The following is a 14,859-nucleotide window of genomic DNA, read 5'->3' as shown; positions in this document are numbered from 1 at the left end:
TTTTCTTAGGGCTTTCTCAGCTGTTTCAGAATGTTAAGGCTGCACTGTTGAAAACCATAGCACTAGGTGAATGATAACATTCCTGCAGAAATTCTCTGAAAGGACTAGCACAGGTAGACAGGCGTTAGCTTTCTAGGCAAGACATACCTTATATCATAACAAACAAGATTAAAATGTGGCTGCACCCATCCCTTCAGAAGTTTGAAGAACCAAACAAAATTAAAGGTCGGGTCTTAGAGAAAAGGACGTGCCTGTAACACATGGCAACAGGCCTAAACAACAGGCTACCAGTTTTGCTTTGTTTTTTTTCCTTCTGTGGGTTCCTACAAATAGGCTGTTAATTCATTTGCTTGAGATGGATTAGGTACAGTCAGCATTAACTTCAAAAACTGTAAATCCATGATTACTCTAGTAGTGATGTATTATTATAAAGAGTAAAACGAAATCAAATATCATTAGAAAATAGGAAACAAGAGACAGGAAAGCCTTCATTTAATTCTAAGCTACAAAACAGCACTGTGGAGGTAGGTCATTTGTAAATATTCTCAGCCTCAAATTTAGGATCAAGCAGGAGGTGAGGAAAACACAAGCTCAAAACCCAGGAAATAGACATGAACAGAGCCCGTACTGTGAACCTTCCTAACGCTCAAACACTTCTGCAGCATTGGTTAAGTGGAATTTGACTTGCATCACTTGTCTAAAACAAGGTTATGAGCCAAACTGATTTCTTTTTCAAAGCTGTGAGATTTGGTTTAACTGACAAATTTTAGAAGAGAAAAATAGGTGGGGACATAAAAGGGAAATTTCCCAGTACTGTACCTTACCACTAGACATAATTAGCAAGAGAAAAGACTAAAAGGGTCTCAGGACCCATCCCGACATCCTTTGGCCCCGGCCAGCCTAGAAGTTCCTCAGCTAAGTAGGCAGCAAATTAAAATGAGGAGTTTGACTAGTTCCAGAGATGGAGTGCTCTTCACATCTTCCCAACACCACTGACAACTCCAGAAGCGCCATGTGGCAACAGCAAAAAAGGAAATAATCATGACTATAATGTCATGAAATGACCTCACCAAGAATTAGAGGATTTTTCTGCCTTACATTTGTTCTTTTAACTGTACATTAACACCCTGATTAAGATATGCTAATTTGGGGGTTTGTCTTACAACTTTTACCACCACAGGAGTTCGCTCTGGGCACATAATGACATTCGCTTTTATTTTGCTGATTTTTCACTCTGAAATTCTCTCTTCCAGTTGCCCGTATCCTCCCTTCTCTCCAATCTTCTGGTCCCTGACTGCCACTTGTCCTCTCCTCTACGTTCTTGGACTTACAGGTTTCTGGACTCCTGACACCAAGTGACCTTGAGATGCTGTCCAGTACGTTCATCTATTCTCTCATCCGAAAATATTTATTAAGCACATATTAGTAGACACTGTTCTACATGCTGGTCCATCGCCTCCCCATCCCAGAAACTTCAGTTACAGCCACATGCAAATAATAACCCCAAACAGAAGAGAACCTGTGCTCCTCTTGAAACATCAACAGACTGTTTGCCTCCCCTGACAACTCAACTTAAAGCAGTGACCCAGATCATGGGACAGTTTCCCCCAACAGGCGGATGTAAATTAATGCTCAGTGACACTATCAGAAAAATCCAATAGCCACTTCATGCCCTTGGAGCAGATTCTTTCCTCTCCTTTGTCTGGTATGACTATGGGGCTAAAATACACCAAAAGCTCAATTACAAGAACGTAATTCTACATGTCTTAATGGTTACACGAAGTCTATTTATTTAAACTTTACCTCTAGCTTGTCCACGACCTCTGTGGGTGGCAGAAAGGTGGGCATACAGGCCATTCCACAGCCTGAGCATCTGAATCCTGGGGGAGGGGCCTGGGGACCCCGCCCACCTCTCTGGGTGAATCTGACAGGCAACCAGGTTTGAGAACCACTCCTTTAGCGGAGAGGATGTAGGCTTGAGCATCAGACAGAACTGGGTATTGAAGAACTTTCTTATTTCTACCAGTTTACTTGTCTAGGAAACAGGGACACTTGTCTGGCAAGACTGCTGCGAGGGCTGCAGTTACTCCGTGCAGTGTGCCTGGCCTGGCACACGGAGTCCGTGTTCAGTAAAAGGAGCGATCTTAGTGGCTCACTATTATTTAGGACTCTTTTAAAAATTTTTCTCTGAATCTGCACTTCTCTATTCGGGAGGCGGAGAATGGAAAGCAGTTTATATGTAAGAGCTTCATATGTCGCCACGCTACAGTCTTACACAGGTCGCCCTTTAAAAAAAGGAGAAATCGGGCTTCCCTGGTGGCGCAGCGATTGAGAGTCCGCCTGCCAATGAGGGGGATGCGGGTTCGTGCCACGGAGCGGCTGGGCCCGTGAGCCATGGCCGCTGAGCCTGCGCGTCCGGAGCCTGTGCTCCGCAACGGGAGAGGCCACAACAGTGAGAGGCCCACGTACCGCAAAAAAAAAAAAGGAAAAAATCACTCAAGATCTGGTTGCCGACTCACTACCACCTTGCCGTTTTTCCTGCCTCGTCTGCACCCAGCTGGCCGCTCCCCAGGAAGGCCGCTCGCACTTGGCCGCTCTGACCTCAGTCACGTGCCTGCCCTGCTCCTCCTCCAATGGCAGAATGACCCTGTCTTCGGGGGGCGGGCCATTCCTCCTCACCTCCACCCTTGAATTAATGTAATTTTGCGGGTGCACCTGCTGCTCCATCTTCCCAACTGCACGTGAAGATGTCGGTCAGACATCAGTCCTGCCACCTATGGACCATCACTCCTAACGTCTGCTACGTTACCAGAAATCCAGGAAAGGCCCCATGTTCTGCATGATCATGACCAGGTACTTTTTCCTATTTTTCTGTTAATCCTCATATGGTAAAGAAACAAGTCTTCCTCAAGTTAAGGATAATTTTCCTTCCCTCTTAGTCTGCTGTATCCATTAAGCATGTTCCCCACACAGACGTCCTCTTCTGCACCCCACAGAGAGAGCTGGGCACCAACAAGGCCTCCCACAGAGCCCGTAACGGATGCTCTGACCCATAATATTTCACAAGCCCTAATGTACACAGGGAAGTCTGGGCTCTGAAAGCCACTCAAAAGCGCTCATAAATTTCAGACTGCCCTCATCATTCCCTCCTTCTAAGAAACTGGCTGGAGTGCCACTTCAGTTGCAGGATTCTTATAAGAACTTTCCTTCTCAACACTCTATCACAGCAACCTAATCAAGTGTCACAACTATTATTTAGACTGAATTTTACTTTAATTTCAAGTATGTTTACTAACAGAGCAAAGGTAAACATTCTTTAAATCTAGTTTTGTCTCATAAAAATCCCCTAATTCACTGTTCATTACTTTTACTAATCATTACAAAACTGAGTAAGGACTCTCACGTGAGTAAAGCTATGTCCATGACTATCAATTCATTTCAAGATTCTGTAACGCAAAGACAAACACGCTGATTCCTCCAGACACGGGTGATACATTCATCTCCCCAACCTTTTAGTGACTTCTACTTTTGAAAGACTCGTCTAAATTAAATGTATTTAAGCCCATGATTGCCCACAATATTAAAATTATTTAATTCTCGAGTAGTATTAAGGAATAAACAAAAATTGAAAAAGATTTCAAAAATTTAGGTTAGGAGAAAAAGAGTGGAGTCAAAACTAATTAGAAATGCCCATAATGACACTTTCCCATTTTAAAAGGACATTGTTCCGGAACTCCTACACTGATTTCTCTCTCCCTACCCCGTTGCCCCCGCCCCGTGTACCTATTGCTTCTCAGATCCTTCACATCAACACATTATCCACACCACAGATAGTTTCATGCTCAACAAGGAGGTAAGCTTGCCTGCCTCTCTGCGTTATCTGTCCACGTTCCATTTAAATCCAATTTCCTTGCATTACCTCTGCCCAGGTCAGGGATGAATGGCTGTCAAATTCCCAGTGGAATAAAAAGAAAAACCCTTTCTTCCTGAGGCAGCAAGTTTCAATTCACAGAGCACATGGCTAATCTACATATGTGAAGGTCACGGCACTTCAGTCAAAGAAGTTAAGAATGGAACAGCTCACGTAAGGGGTTGTCTTAAACATCTTGGCATGATGCCCAACAAGTAAGATTGTTGAAAAGCAATAGATAGCTTCTGGCAGCAGCAAGGGGAAAAATATTTTGATCACGTGATGCCATACACACTACCTAGTTTATTTCATGTGCGAAACTTTGCGAGTCCCTAAAAAATACCACATATGCAAATCAAATTCAGATTTCAGCTTTACCAGTTTAGCCAGGCTGGCACATCTCCCTCTTCACAAAATGCGCTTATATGAAATTTCTAGATCCACCGAGAATAAAACTTCAACATGTTGACAACCAGTTGCCTCAAATATCTTAATAGCTGATTACAAGTTTTTTGCATTAGTTTTTCAAAGAACCGTGAAACACCAAGAAAAGGGTATTTACACTAAAAAAGCACATTCCTTCAAGTTATCTGAGTATAACTGCCTTAAATAAAATTCATCTTCTCCCTCCATTCTCCTCTCTCTCTTCTCTAATAATATAGCAATATGGAAAATTACAGGAACTTAATGCATGGTAAAAGACAAAACACAAAATTGCTTTTCACATCCTATTTTCACTAATGAATGGTTGAATAAAAGTAAAACACTCCTGCTTTAAAGTGCTCATACTTCTGACAAACATCTCAATGGAGGAGAAAGGACAGTCTTGCCACACATAATGGATACCAGGGGAGAAACCAAGCCATTCATGAAGCACGCCTCTGCCTGCTGGTGGCATGGCATTTCCTGAGTTGTCTCTATCCAGACAAATGAAGTGAAAGGGAGTTGGCACCAAGAGTGGGGAAAAGGATGGGTTTCAAACCCAGCAACATCGTTACAAACATTACTACAATTTTAAAAACTTTCAGCAGTTAACAATAATAAACTACTTGTTTAGTATACGGCAAAAATTAATTGGAAGCAAAAGATCCATTTCATCAACTTGCAAACTGTCTGCCTACCACCAATTTCCTTCAACTCAAATTTTAGATTGCTTATGAGGTCAGAGTTATTCAATCCATATTCCTAATTAAATGGAGCGGTAAGTAAAATAAAAATATCCCACAAACTGTCTATATTTATTTTAATTGCCAATGTTCACTTAGCAATCTAAGAATATTCCTCTACACTAAACAATGAACACCACGATGTTTAACAATTTTCCAATATTCTCTGGATATCTTTTTATCTAATACCGTGTCCCTGTAGGTCACTACACCAAGGTCACTACACACCAAGGTCACTAAATGTTTGTTGATGGTGGTGAAATTAAATGTTCTAATTATCGATCTTCTGAATTTATTTTTCCTTACCAGTTAAAAAACATGACTGTTAAAAAAAAAAAATTGGAAAACACAGGAGACATTTTAGAAATGTGATAAATTGCTCCATAACTTTTCCTAAACACCTGGCAAGATAAAGACATACCGGGCAATAAAAACTGACACTGTCTGGATTCGAAATAAGCTTTGAATATTAACCTATTTGTTCTGAGAGGAAAGACTAATAGGCTGTTAAATTAACTTGTTAAATTAACTAATACAGAATCACACCTAACTAATTTCAATTCCTTATCACACATCCCTTTCCTTGCCAGGTAGTATACCAGTACTTACCAAATCTACTTCTCACAAGAATTCCATGAGTTAAGTATTCTTTCCCATTCCTTTGAAATGAGGAAGCTACAAACCTCAGAGAGGGGAAGCGACTTGCCCAGGGTCACACAGGTAGTAAATGCCCAGCCTTCAGGTTCTCTAACCTCCACACCTTCAGCTCTTGCCTTTGCCCTTGCTTTAATCCCCAAGCCTCTTCACGTGGTCAACTTCTGCTCCTCAGCCAGGTCTTAGCTTATTCGACCTGCTGTACTACACAGTCTTCCTACTCCTACCCCACCCCGGTCTCTGTGAGGTGTCCCTCTAACATCTAAATTTGTCCCACCTAAACTGTTTACACTGTATCGTGCAGCATGCCTACCTGTCCTTAGTCTCTGCACCGTCAATCAGCCAAAGGGCAGGACTTCTCATCAAGGGATCCCTCATGCAACAAATGGCCAAGCACACAGTAGGCTCTCCACAAACATCTGCCTGATGCCCCAGGTCTCGCTACACTGACATAAGCCTATAGTCCCAAAGCCCTGGCATTTCGAAGGCTGTTCAATACAGTGAAGGTAAATGAACTGAATTTTAAGTCCTTCATGATACTGATATTATAAAGTCATTTCTTTAGGAGAAAAATCACTGTATGATACCCAAAATAAAATCCAAATTAAGATCATTTTCTCATCAATGTCACAGCACCTAAAAACAACCTTCAAGTACACTGACCTTCCACGTAAATTAGTGAAATGTATAATAACACTCATCAGGAAATTTTCAGTTTACATACATTATCATCTACTCTTCAGATTGTTAGATGATGCACTTTGATGGATATAGTCTTTCTGCATAGAACTGCAGAAGAAATAATGTAGCCATTCATTTTAATTTCCACTTTGTAAAAACACCAGGAGTCTATGATAATTCAACAGGGAAAATTACGGATCATATGTTATATTTACTCTTTGTATCTTAGCACCAAGCGGCGCTCAGTAAGTATTTGTTCATAACAGAATTAAATTTTGTCCCTGATACTTTTAAAAATCTTAGCATAAAAAAGAAAAACTGTTCTTCTCTACATATTTGAGACAAGCCCTTGGCACGCTCAGGTTTTACATTCCCTGTTTTGCCGGTTTGAGAGCAGACCTAAATTTCCATGATATGTAAATTATAATCTTGCTATGGACCAAATCTGAACCATATATTCAGTGAAGTTGAAGCAGATACAGAAGTTACTTAACTAATGAGAGACCAAAGTCTACCACCCAGAAGCTCAAAGAAGCCTATTTTTAAAGTTTTTAAACTTTGTTCCTTTGCAAAAAATACTTCCCCTAAAAAGCCAGTCGTTTTTACAGACCATAAAAGTGGAAAGGTCTAAGAGGCCGAAGAAAGGAATGAGTCTTGGCCCGAAAACAGAACTTACTAATATATAGGATGGAATATTGAATGGGTCAGTGGCTTAGTTCCCATGGCATCAGTCCCCCATAGGCTCTATTGGTAAACCAAAACCAATTCATGTAACTGTTTACAAGAGTCCCAATCAGTACATAACTACATTTCTGAGGGAAATTACAGTGGAATTCACAAAATCTATACATCTGCACAGGTCTCAGTTGATATTCTCGGAACGCGTCTGGGACCTAGTGTAGTTTAATAAGATATTCAGTGGCGCATAAGTGATTAAGCAGTGTATTTTCTTTTAAATTCAAAGCTGCACAGAACTCTGCAGCTGGGAGGGACCAGGGGTCACTATCTGATGGAGGCAGGGACTTGTCCTCAACCACACCCTGAAGCGCAGCAGGGCCAGGCAGAGAACAAGAACCCAGGCCCGCTTCACTACACCAGTGGACAGACAGGTGGGGAAAGAAGAGGTGCCACGTAAGGATGCTACAGGATTTACAGAGATGACCTCAGTGACAACCCCGCCCAGCAGGCTACAGTACAGATAAGAAAGCTGAGCCCCTGCCAGATCTCAGAGAAAATGAGCACTGAAGCCTACAAATCAATCAAAAGGTCTGCCCAACTCCAAGCCCACAATCTTTCCCTTACATCAGGAAACCTGGCAATATATTCATATTCTCTCATAAATCCTCATAATCACAGAAATAAACTAATATACAACAAGCATGTCGGCTCCCTCAGGAATTTGTCTGCTTCTTCAGAAAGATACTTACTCAGCAGTAGCAATGTTTTACATTTCCGTTTCCAAGGTCAGTTATAATTCATTGGGTAAAGTAAACTTATTATTAAAAATACAAACAGGTAGCAGATACGTTAAAGGATAGTAAAATGGGTTTACAGCTTGTATATATAAATACATGATCACTGAATCTTAAAATCTGCTTCTTAAAATTTCAGAAATTATATGCCAAATTCTAGACAAATTCTAGAATTACCAAGCATTTCAAAATTAGACTATGAAGTATGGTGAGTGGTTTCATTTCTCAGATACTCATCACAAAAAGAAACAGGAGATACTAAGGATTCTGGAACATCCTCCACTAATCACCAATGCCTTGCTTTCTGAAAGGTTTATTTCAGGACCCAGAAGCAGTAGCTGAATTTACTCCTCAGCCAGCATACATTATTTAAACAGTTACCAAAAATACTCCAGCAATCTAAGTTTCTTCCTAAATCTGAGCAGACTGTTTTAACTTTTTTCCCAAGAGCCTGTATAATGTGGAAAACTGAGAAAAAGAAAAAGAACCACTCTACATAAATTTCAAAGACATCATATTTTCCTTCTTTTAGTTATCATTTTCTGTAGTAGATCGCTATCGTGCTCTGGCACCAAGCCAGCGATTGGTAGCAACGGAAGAGTCATTAGCTCACCTCAACTACATCACAACAATCTACAATTATTTGTTTTGCCAAAATCTACTCCCTTACCCAAGAAGACGGCTGACCCACATGGTTGCTGTTTGCACTTTGTTTAAATGAGCCAGTTCTAAGTCAATGACCATGCCAAAAATACCAAGCCCAGGTACAGGGAGAGCAGGCTTTGTTTGGCAGGATGTCTCTGGCCTGAACTGCACACAGGAGCAGCAATGATCCCCACACCCTGGCTATCATCTGGGTCTGGCACACGGCTGATTAAGAAAATGGCTGCTCAATAAATATTTGCCAATTGATAGTCTGTAGTAGATATTTACCTAACATACACCTCACAGCACACACAAATGGTAAATGCGTACACCTTAAGAAGTAATTGTTGCTTCCCAGCACAAGCTCTTTAATCACAGTTCATTTTCTCTGTGCCCTCTATGGAATCTGGTGTTAAAGTACGTAACTGGTCATATAAAGATGTGACTGCATATCAGCATCAATAGTAACTAAAATACGATCCCAGTATTTTACACACAAAAAGCCTGTTCACGGGAAAGACTAACCAGATTCCAAGAAGTATCCCTTTGCAGCTGCCTCGAAAATTTAATTAAGAGACCAATCATCTTAATTTAGGAATTTTTCCACCTGCAAAGAATTTCTGCAGTTTTGCAGAGGACTACAAATTAAAAACATGAGGGGGGAAGCATAAATTTGGGACACAGAACACTATGAAAAAGGACACAGCATCACGTGGATTGGTTGTTTGCTCTAGGTTGGGAGGGTGAGATGCCCCAAAACTTAAAATACCCTTTTTAAAAAAATTATCATTACAATTGATTTCCGCTAGTAGTAGAAAGATAAAACCAATAATTTTTTAAAGAGGCTAAAAATGCAAAAGATGACAAATAAGGGGAAAATGATCATGCTAACAGTTCATTTCCATATCCTATTATTTAACAAAGTCCCAGACTTCTCTCAACAAAGTACCTCAAACCTTTAAACAGAAAGCCTTCAAAAAGCTGCTTTTCAGCTGTTAATGACATAACTGACAATGAAACAACTAACCTACACAATGCACATTTCCAAATTGACAAAACCTGGGAAGACGAACCTAAAGTTAGAATTGGAAGTAATGAACTAAAAACAAACAAACCAAAAACACCATTAGTGTTCCTCTGAGGAAGGATTTACTCATAAACTATGAAGTGGCAAGATTAATGGTTATAAAAATACGCTTATTTCACTTACATGTTAATAACTAACGATTTTAAATTCTGACATGAAGAAAGGGAAGAAAAACTTTTTTTATTTCAATTTGGGAGGATGAAAATGTCCTGGAAATGGATGGGGTGCACAACGATGTGAATGTACTTAACGCCACTGAACTTTACACCTAAACTGGTAAATTTTATGTTATGTATATTTTGCCACAATCCAAAAAATACACATATATACAACTTTTTTAGCATCCCATACAGAAGGAAAAAAAACATGGCCTAGAATTTTCTCCTGGATTTCATCAAATATGGCTTCCCTTCCAGAGTCATCTAATAAGGAATGACTTCTCCTCTGATTCTCAAGTTTCATCTTTCATCAAGGCCCAAGGAGACACTGAGAAGTGCATCCTACAGAATGTAGTTAAAGAGGCCAAATCTAGTTCAATTCAAAAGGACTGCCTTGCTGTGACAGATGTACTCCAGATTCTGCTGCCATCTACCAAAAATAAGAGTCTATGGGTAAATCAGATATGCTTAAGATTTTAAGGTTTTCCTCTCTTTCCTAGCAATAAATATCATTCAAGAAACAAATCAATTTCATCATTAGTTCACCTGTCAAACTCAGTAGCCTTCTAATATCCTTGGCATTGACCCATTCAGAAGTGGTTTAAAAAAAACCGGCTACTGGATCCTTCCTATTCAATTAAGTAAATCTAAGGAAACAGTTTTCTTAGAATTACTCCAAGTTAAAGACTTTGAAAATAGAACATATTTGTTGAAAATTTACTGTGGAAACACATATTTTACTTTGATAAACTCAGTCATTCAATTAACGTGAATTGTTAAAACTATTATATACATATATCAACAATTCCATTCATTCCAATGGCATAAAGCAAAATAAGTGGACAATAAATGATACTTAGGTAATTATACCTAAGTCATTTTCATCAGATTTCTAAGAGAAAAAGTCACTAACATATACCAAGATTTTAGATCAAAATTAATTCACTCAACCACTGAATTAAACCAAAAAGGGCCACTTAAGTCTTACATAAACAGCCTCCAAACTGGAAAAAGCAATACTGTGTAATAGTTCTACATCTACATAAATGTACCCTTGGTGGATGAGCAGTTGTGCCTGGTAGTTTCCCCCAACACTAGGGAACTAGGACCTGGGATTCCTCTGCCTCAAGCATGCATACACAGCAACTGTGCAACTCTCCTTTACATAGCCACAGAGAATCTGCACCGATATCCTGATAAAGAAAGGACACCTCTGAAAAGGCATATGATCAAAATCTACTCAATTCCAACAAGGCCTAGGATGTGGATGTGGTCCTTAAGTATAAAGAAGATTGTAAAATGTCATAAATTTTTGTAATATCCATTTTGAAAATCTAAATATTGCAAAAATATTCATGGAACTTGAGTTTTTTTAATACTTGTTTTGAGCCTCCATAAATCTGTTGTTTTAAAGTAACACACAAGAGTTCTTTCAAACACAAATATAAGACTCAAATTTATACATCTACACACAGCCCAAAATGAAAGTGACACAAGTGAAATTCTAGTTCCTTTTCCTCAAATACGGATCAAAGCACACAGATCCATTAACTGAGCAGTATCAGTGTCCTGGAGAGTAGGAAGAAAAGGCTCTCAATTGAGGACACTAGGCAAAAAGCTAATATATTTTCCTATGCCAATACATCCAAAATTTACATTTCCAAGTCAGTTTTCAACATAAGTAGCAAAATTTCATAGAACCCCCAAAAACTTTAAACGAAACTACTTTCTCCCTAGGAGAGGATAGGGTTAAATAAATGAAATGATCATCTTTTTGGTTTGCCTGTCACACTGGTATTTATCCTAGGGAAATAAGTAAGTTCCTACTACATCAGAAGTCATTGTTTTAGATACACCCTGCTCCAAATTATAAAGTAATAAAGTCCATTAATAAGAAATAGAACTGAAAATTCAACCACATTCTGTTACACCTGTTTTCTTTAAAATGTGTCTATGTCTAATAAAACTACCAAGTGAGTTTTATATTAAGAGACTTCCTCTACCTTGTCTTACATTTTTTAAATCGGTTCTCAAGCCAGAATTAATACTGTTTTTATACCAGAGTGAAGATGTTACTCTCTTAGTTCTAATGAAAGAAAACGATATTTAGAGGCTTGTTCATTACTACAAGTGTCTAAGTGTGATTTGGAATATTTCCATATCCACAACACAATTCTAATACTTCTGATACAACATGGCATGGGAAAAATGGAACAAGTATAAAAAGCTTTGCCAAAAATTCATTCCTAAATATAGATAAATAACAAAACCAAAGAAAAACGAGGGAATAGGGTTTCTCTTCATAGATGCAAGGTAAGAATATGTTGCTCCCCGGAATATACTTATTGATTTTGTGTTAATATAAACGTAAATTTAAGTGACAGCTGTCTTACAGAGTAGTTGCCATTAAAAAACAACAAATTGCCAAAAGTACACAGAAGTCAAGATCACCAATGAAAACAATTTTAAGCTATGCATAATTTCACTCCAAATAATACAGAAAATCAGACAACTATAGACATTTTTGTTATATTTTCTTTGTTTTTTAAATGGTAAACCTTTTCTATGAAACACATTTGTCAATTCCACCTCTTCTGACGATGGAGCAGCTGGCCAGTCATACCTTGGCAAATATATCAATTTAGGCCACAAATATTTGTTTACAAGATTTAACATATCACATAGGGTAACACTGCACTGAGCGGGGAAAGTGGGAAGTGCTATAATGTACCTTATACAAATTTTAAGGTAATCAGGAACCAGCCTGTAACTTCCTGCTTTGTAAGTCAGCTAATCACTTTTTTTTAATGGTAGGTAAAGCTTTCTTTTAATTACATTGTATTACATTATATAAAACCAAATTTAAAATAGCATTAATGAAATTCAGCACAAATGTGGACATCATAAAATCTTAGTTACGTGAGCAGACCTCAGTATTTCTTTTGAGATTGCTTTATCTGAATACTTTATCTCACAGAAACCTACTAACAAACTGTATCGTAAAATGCCTTATTTCACTTTTTAAAAAGACCCTCCCGTTACAATATACGCACATGTTTTGTTCTCAATTACAAAAACATTTGCCACCCAATGTAAACCATTCCTAAAATCAAAAATGAAACTAAATGTGTTAAAGGCCACAAGAAAATTTAATAGTACTTCATGACCTATAGTTATGCAGTAATTTAATATTCTGGACAAACGACTGTTCCTTAGGATAACTGTCACAACAAATATTAAGTAATACCAGCCTTCCAAAAAGAAAAAATATAAAAAAGAGACACATTCCACATGTTAAACGGTGGTACCTAAAAGAAATCTGTGAATCTAGGTCACATGCCCATCATTTTTCTTCCCCCTCAAAAATAAAAAAGCTATTCCCAAGGGTCATACTGGGGACATAATGGATTCACTCTCATTCCAAGAAAACAAAATACTTAAAATAATTGGTTCCATTACGAAAAAATAGCGTAAAGCAACACCGACCTACATCTGCCTCTATCATCCTGGTTTCTAGTTTACAGAGATGTGAATTCTAAACTGTCCCTTTAAAAGGAAGTTGACAAAGCAAATCTTTTTAAAATTACATGGGTTTATTTACACAAGGTTTTTCTATGTTATTACCTGTACAAATCAAAAAAATAAAAATTGAAATTCCAAGTTTTCTATGAAGAATAGGAAAACACATTATTATTAAAAGTAAAATTCCACTAACTAAAGATTAGAAAGGAGTGGACACCAACGTCCTCAGCCTGGGATTCACATGATTATCTGTTAAATTCAGTACTGCATTCACTCTGACAGGTCTCTCATCTAAGATACGGTTATTATTAAAATACACCTTCCTAAAATAAATGAGCTGAGTAAAAATATATATTACAACCGCCATTATTCCTTTCTGACATATCTTAATGCTCTGAAAGTTTAAAAAATTGTAATGTCTATGAAAGAAAAATTATTTGGAAGAAACATACCCAACACAACTTGCATGTAATATAGTTTCCCTAAAACATTGTGTGAGCAGTTCAAATAAGGTTCACATTACCTAACCTAGCAAAATAATCAAGGGGGAAAATGGGGCATTTGCTTCCAAAGCAGAAGCAAATGTAAAATGATTTTTTAAATTTCGCAAGAACATCCATTTCTTCCCTTTTAACTAACTGTTGTCTGCAAAAATTATTATACAGCTTCCTCACTTCGTGTTTTCTTAAACATAATGTCAATTCTAACTAAAACTCCTCATCCATCAACAGCTTAAAACAATCAGAACTGTTAAAACACAACTTACTAGAAATATAGATTTAATCTTGTTATAAAGCTAATTAAATACTACTAAAAGATATTGTTGAATATCAGAATCTTGACATTTTTAATGATATAAATTTTAATTTTACATTAAACCACATGTGATGACATAATTCAAGTTTTTTCCATGGTTTAATCCATAAAGGGTACTTTTATAAAAGCTTTACAAATCCAAAAATTAGGAAAATTCTTGGTTTAATTATTTTTCAATTGCCATATCCTCACCCTACAATTGAAGTGAATGGCCCTGCTGAGACTGTCAAAGAGCTGAATTTTGTAAATGCCCAATCCTGGGCACCAGCATAATGTTTTTATGTATTTAAACCTCTTATTAGTAACTATGATGTATAATAATTTAAGCTTTAAATAATATTCAACCTTACATCTGCTTGTAATAGAGCTCAGTTATTATTTGTGGCAAGAATTTTTGTGACTGTGCCGCTCAGCACTTCTATTTACATCAGCAGTGCTAAATGCCCAATGGTGAGAGGGGAGCCAATCAGATGGCAGATTAGATGTCAACTCAGAGGCAGCTGTCTGGAGACTATTACAGCCAGTTTACCTCCACAATTCAAATTCCAAACCTTGCAAAGGAGATCAAGTCAAGTCTTTAGGCTCAGCCTACGAGCAAGAAACAGCAAGAGTGCAGGACACTTCCTAACAACGCTGCAAGACTTGGGTGACAGGAAATTAAAAATCCAAATAAATCCGATCCAAAAAGATCAATTTGCACTGGTCTGCTACTTCCCTGGGTTCGCTGAATAAAATGTACGCCTAATCC

At 38.1% G+C, this 14,859-nt stretch overlaps 1 protein-coding gene across 1 annotated transcript in view; it reads right to left on the bottom strand.

The window, feature by feature from the left end:
- Positions 1–14,859, bottom strand: part of ARID1B (AT-rich interaction domain 1B) — a 409,766-nt gene that overhangs the window by 392,273 nt on the left and 2,634 nt on the right.

Source organism: Delphinapterus leucas, chromosome 12 (assembly GCF_059928025.1).
Source record: "Delphinapterus leucas isolate spDelLeu-1000000601 "Yukka" chromosome 12, BTC_Dleu_Yukka2, whole genome shotgun sequence".
Classification (NCBI taxonomy): Eukaryota; Metazoa; Chordata; class Mammalia; order Artiodactyla; family Monodontidae; genus Delphinapterus; species Delphinapterus leucas.
Note: the sequence above shows the minus strand (reverse complement) of the source record. Positions and strands in the feature narration are given on the sequence as shown.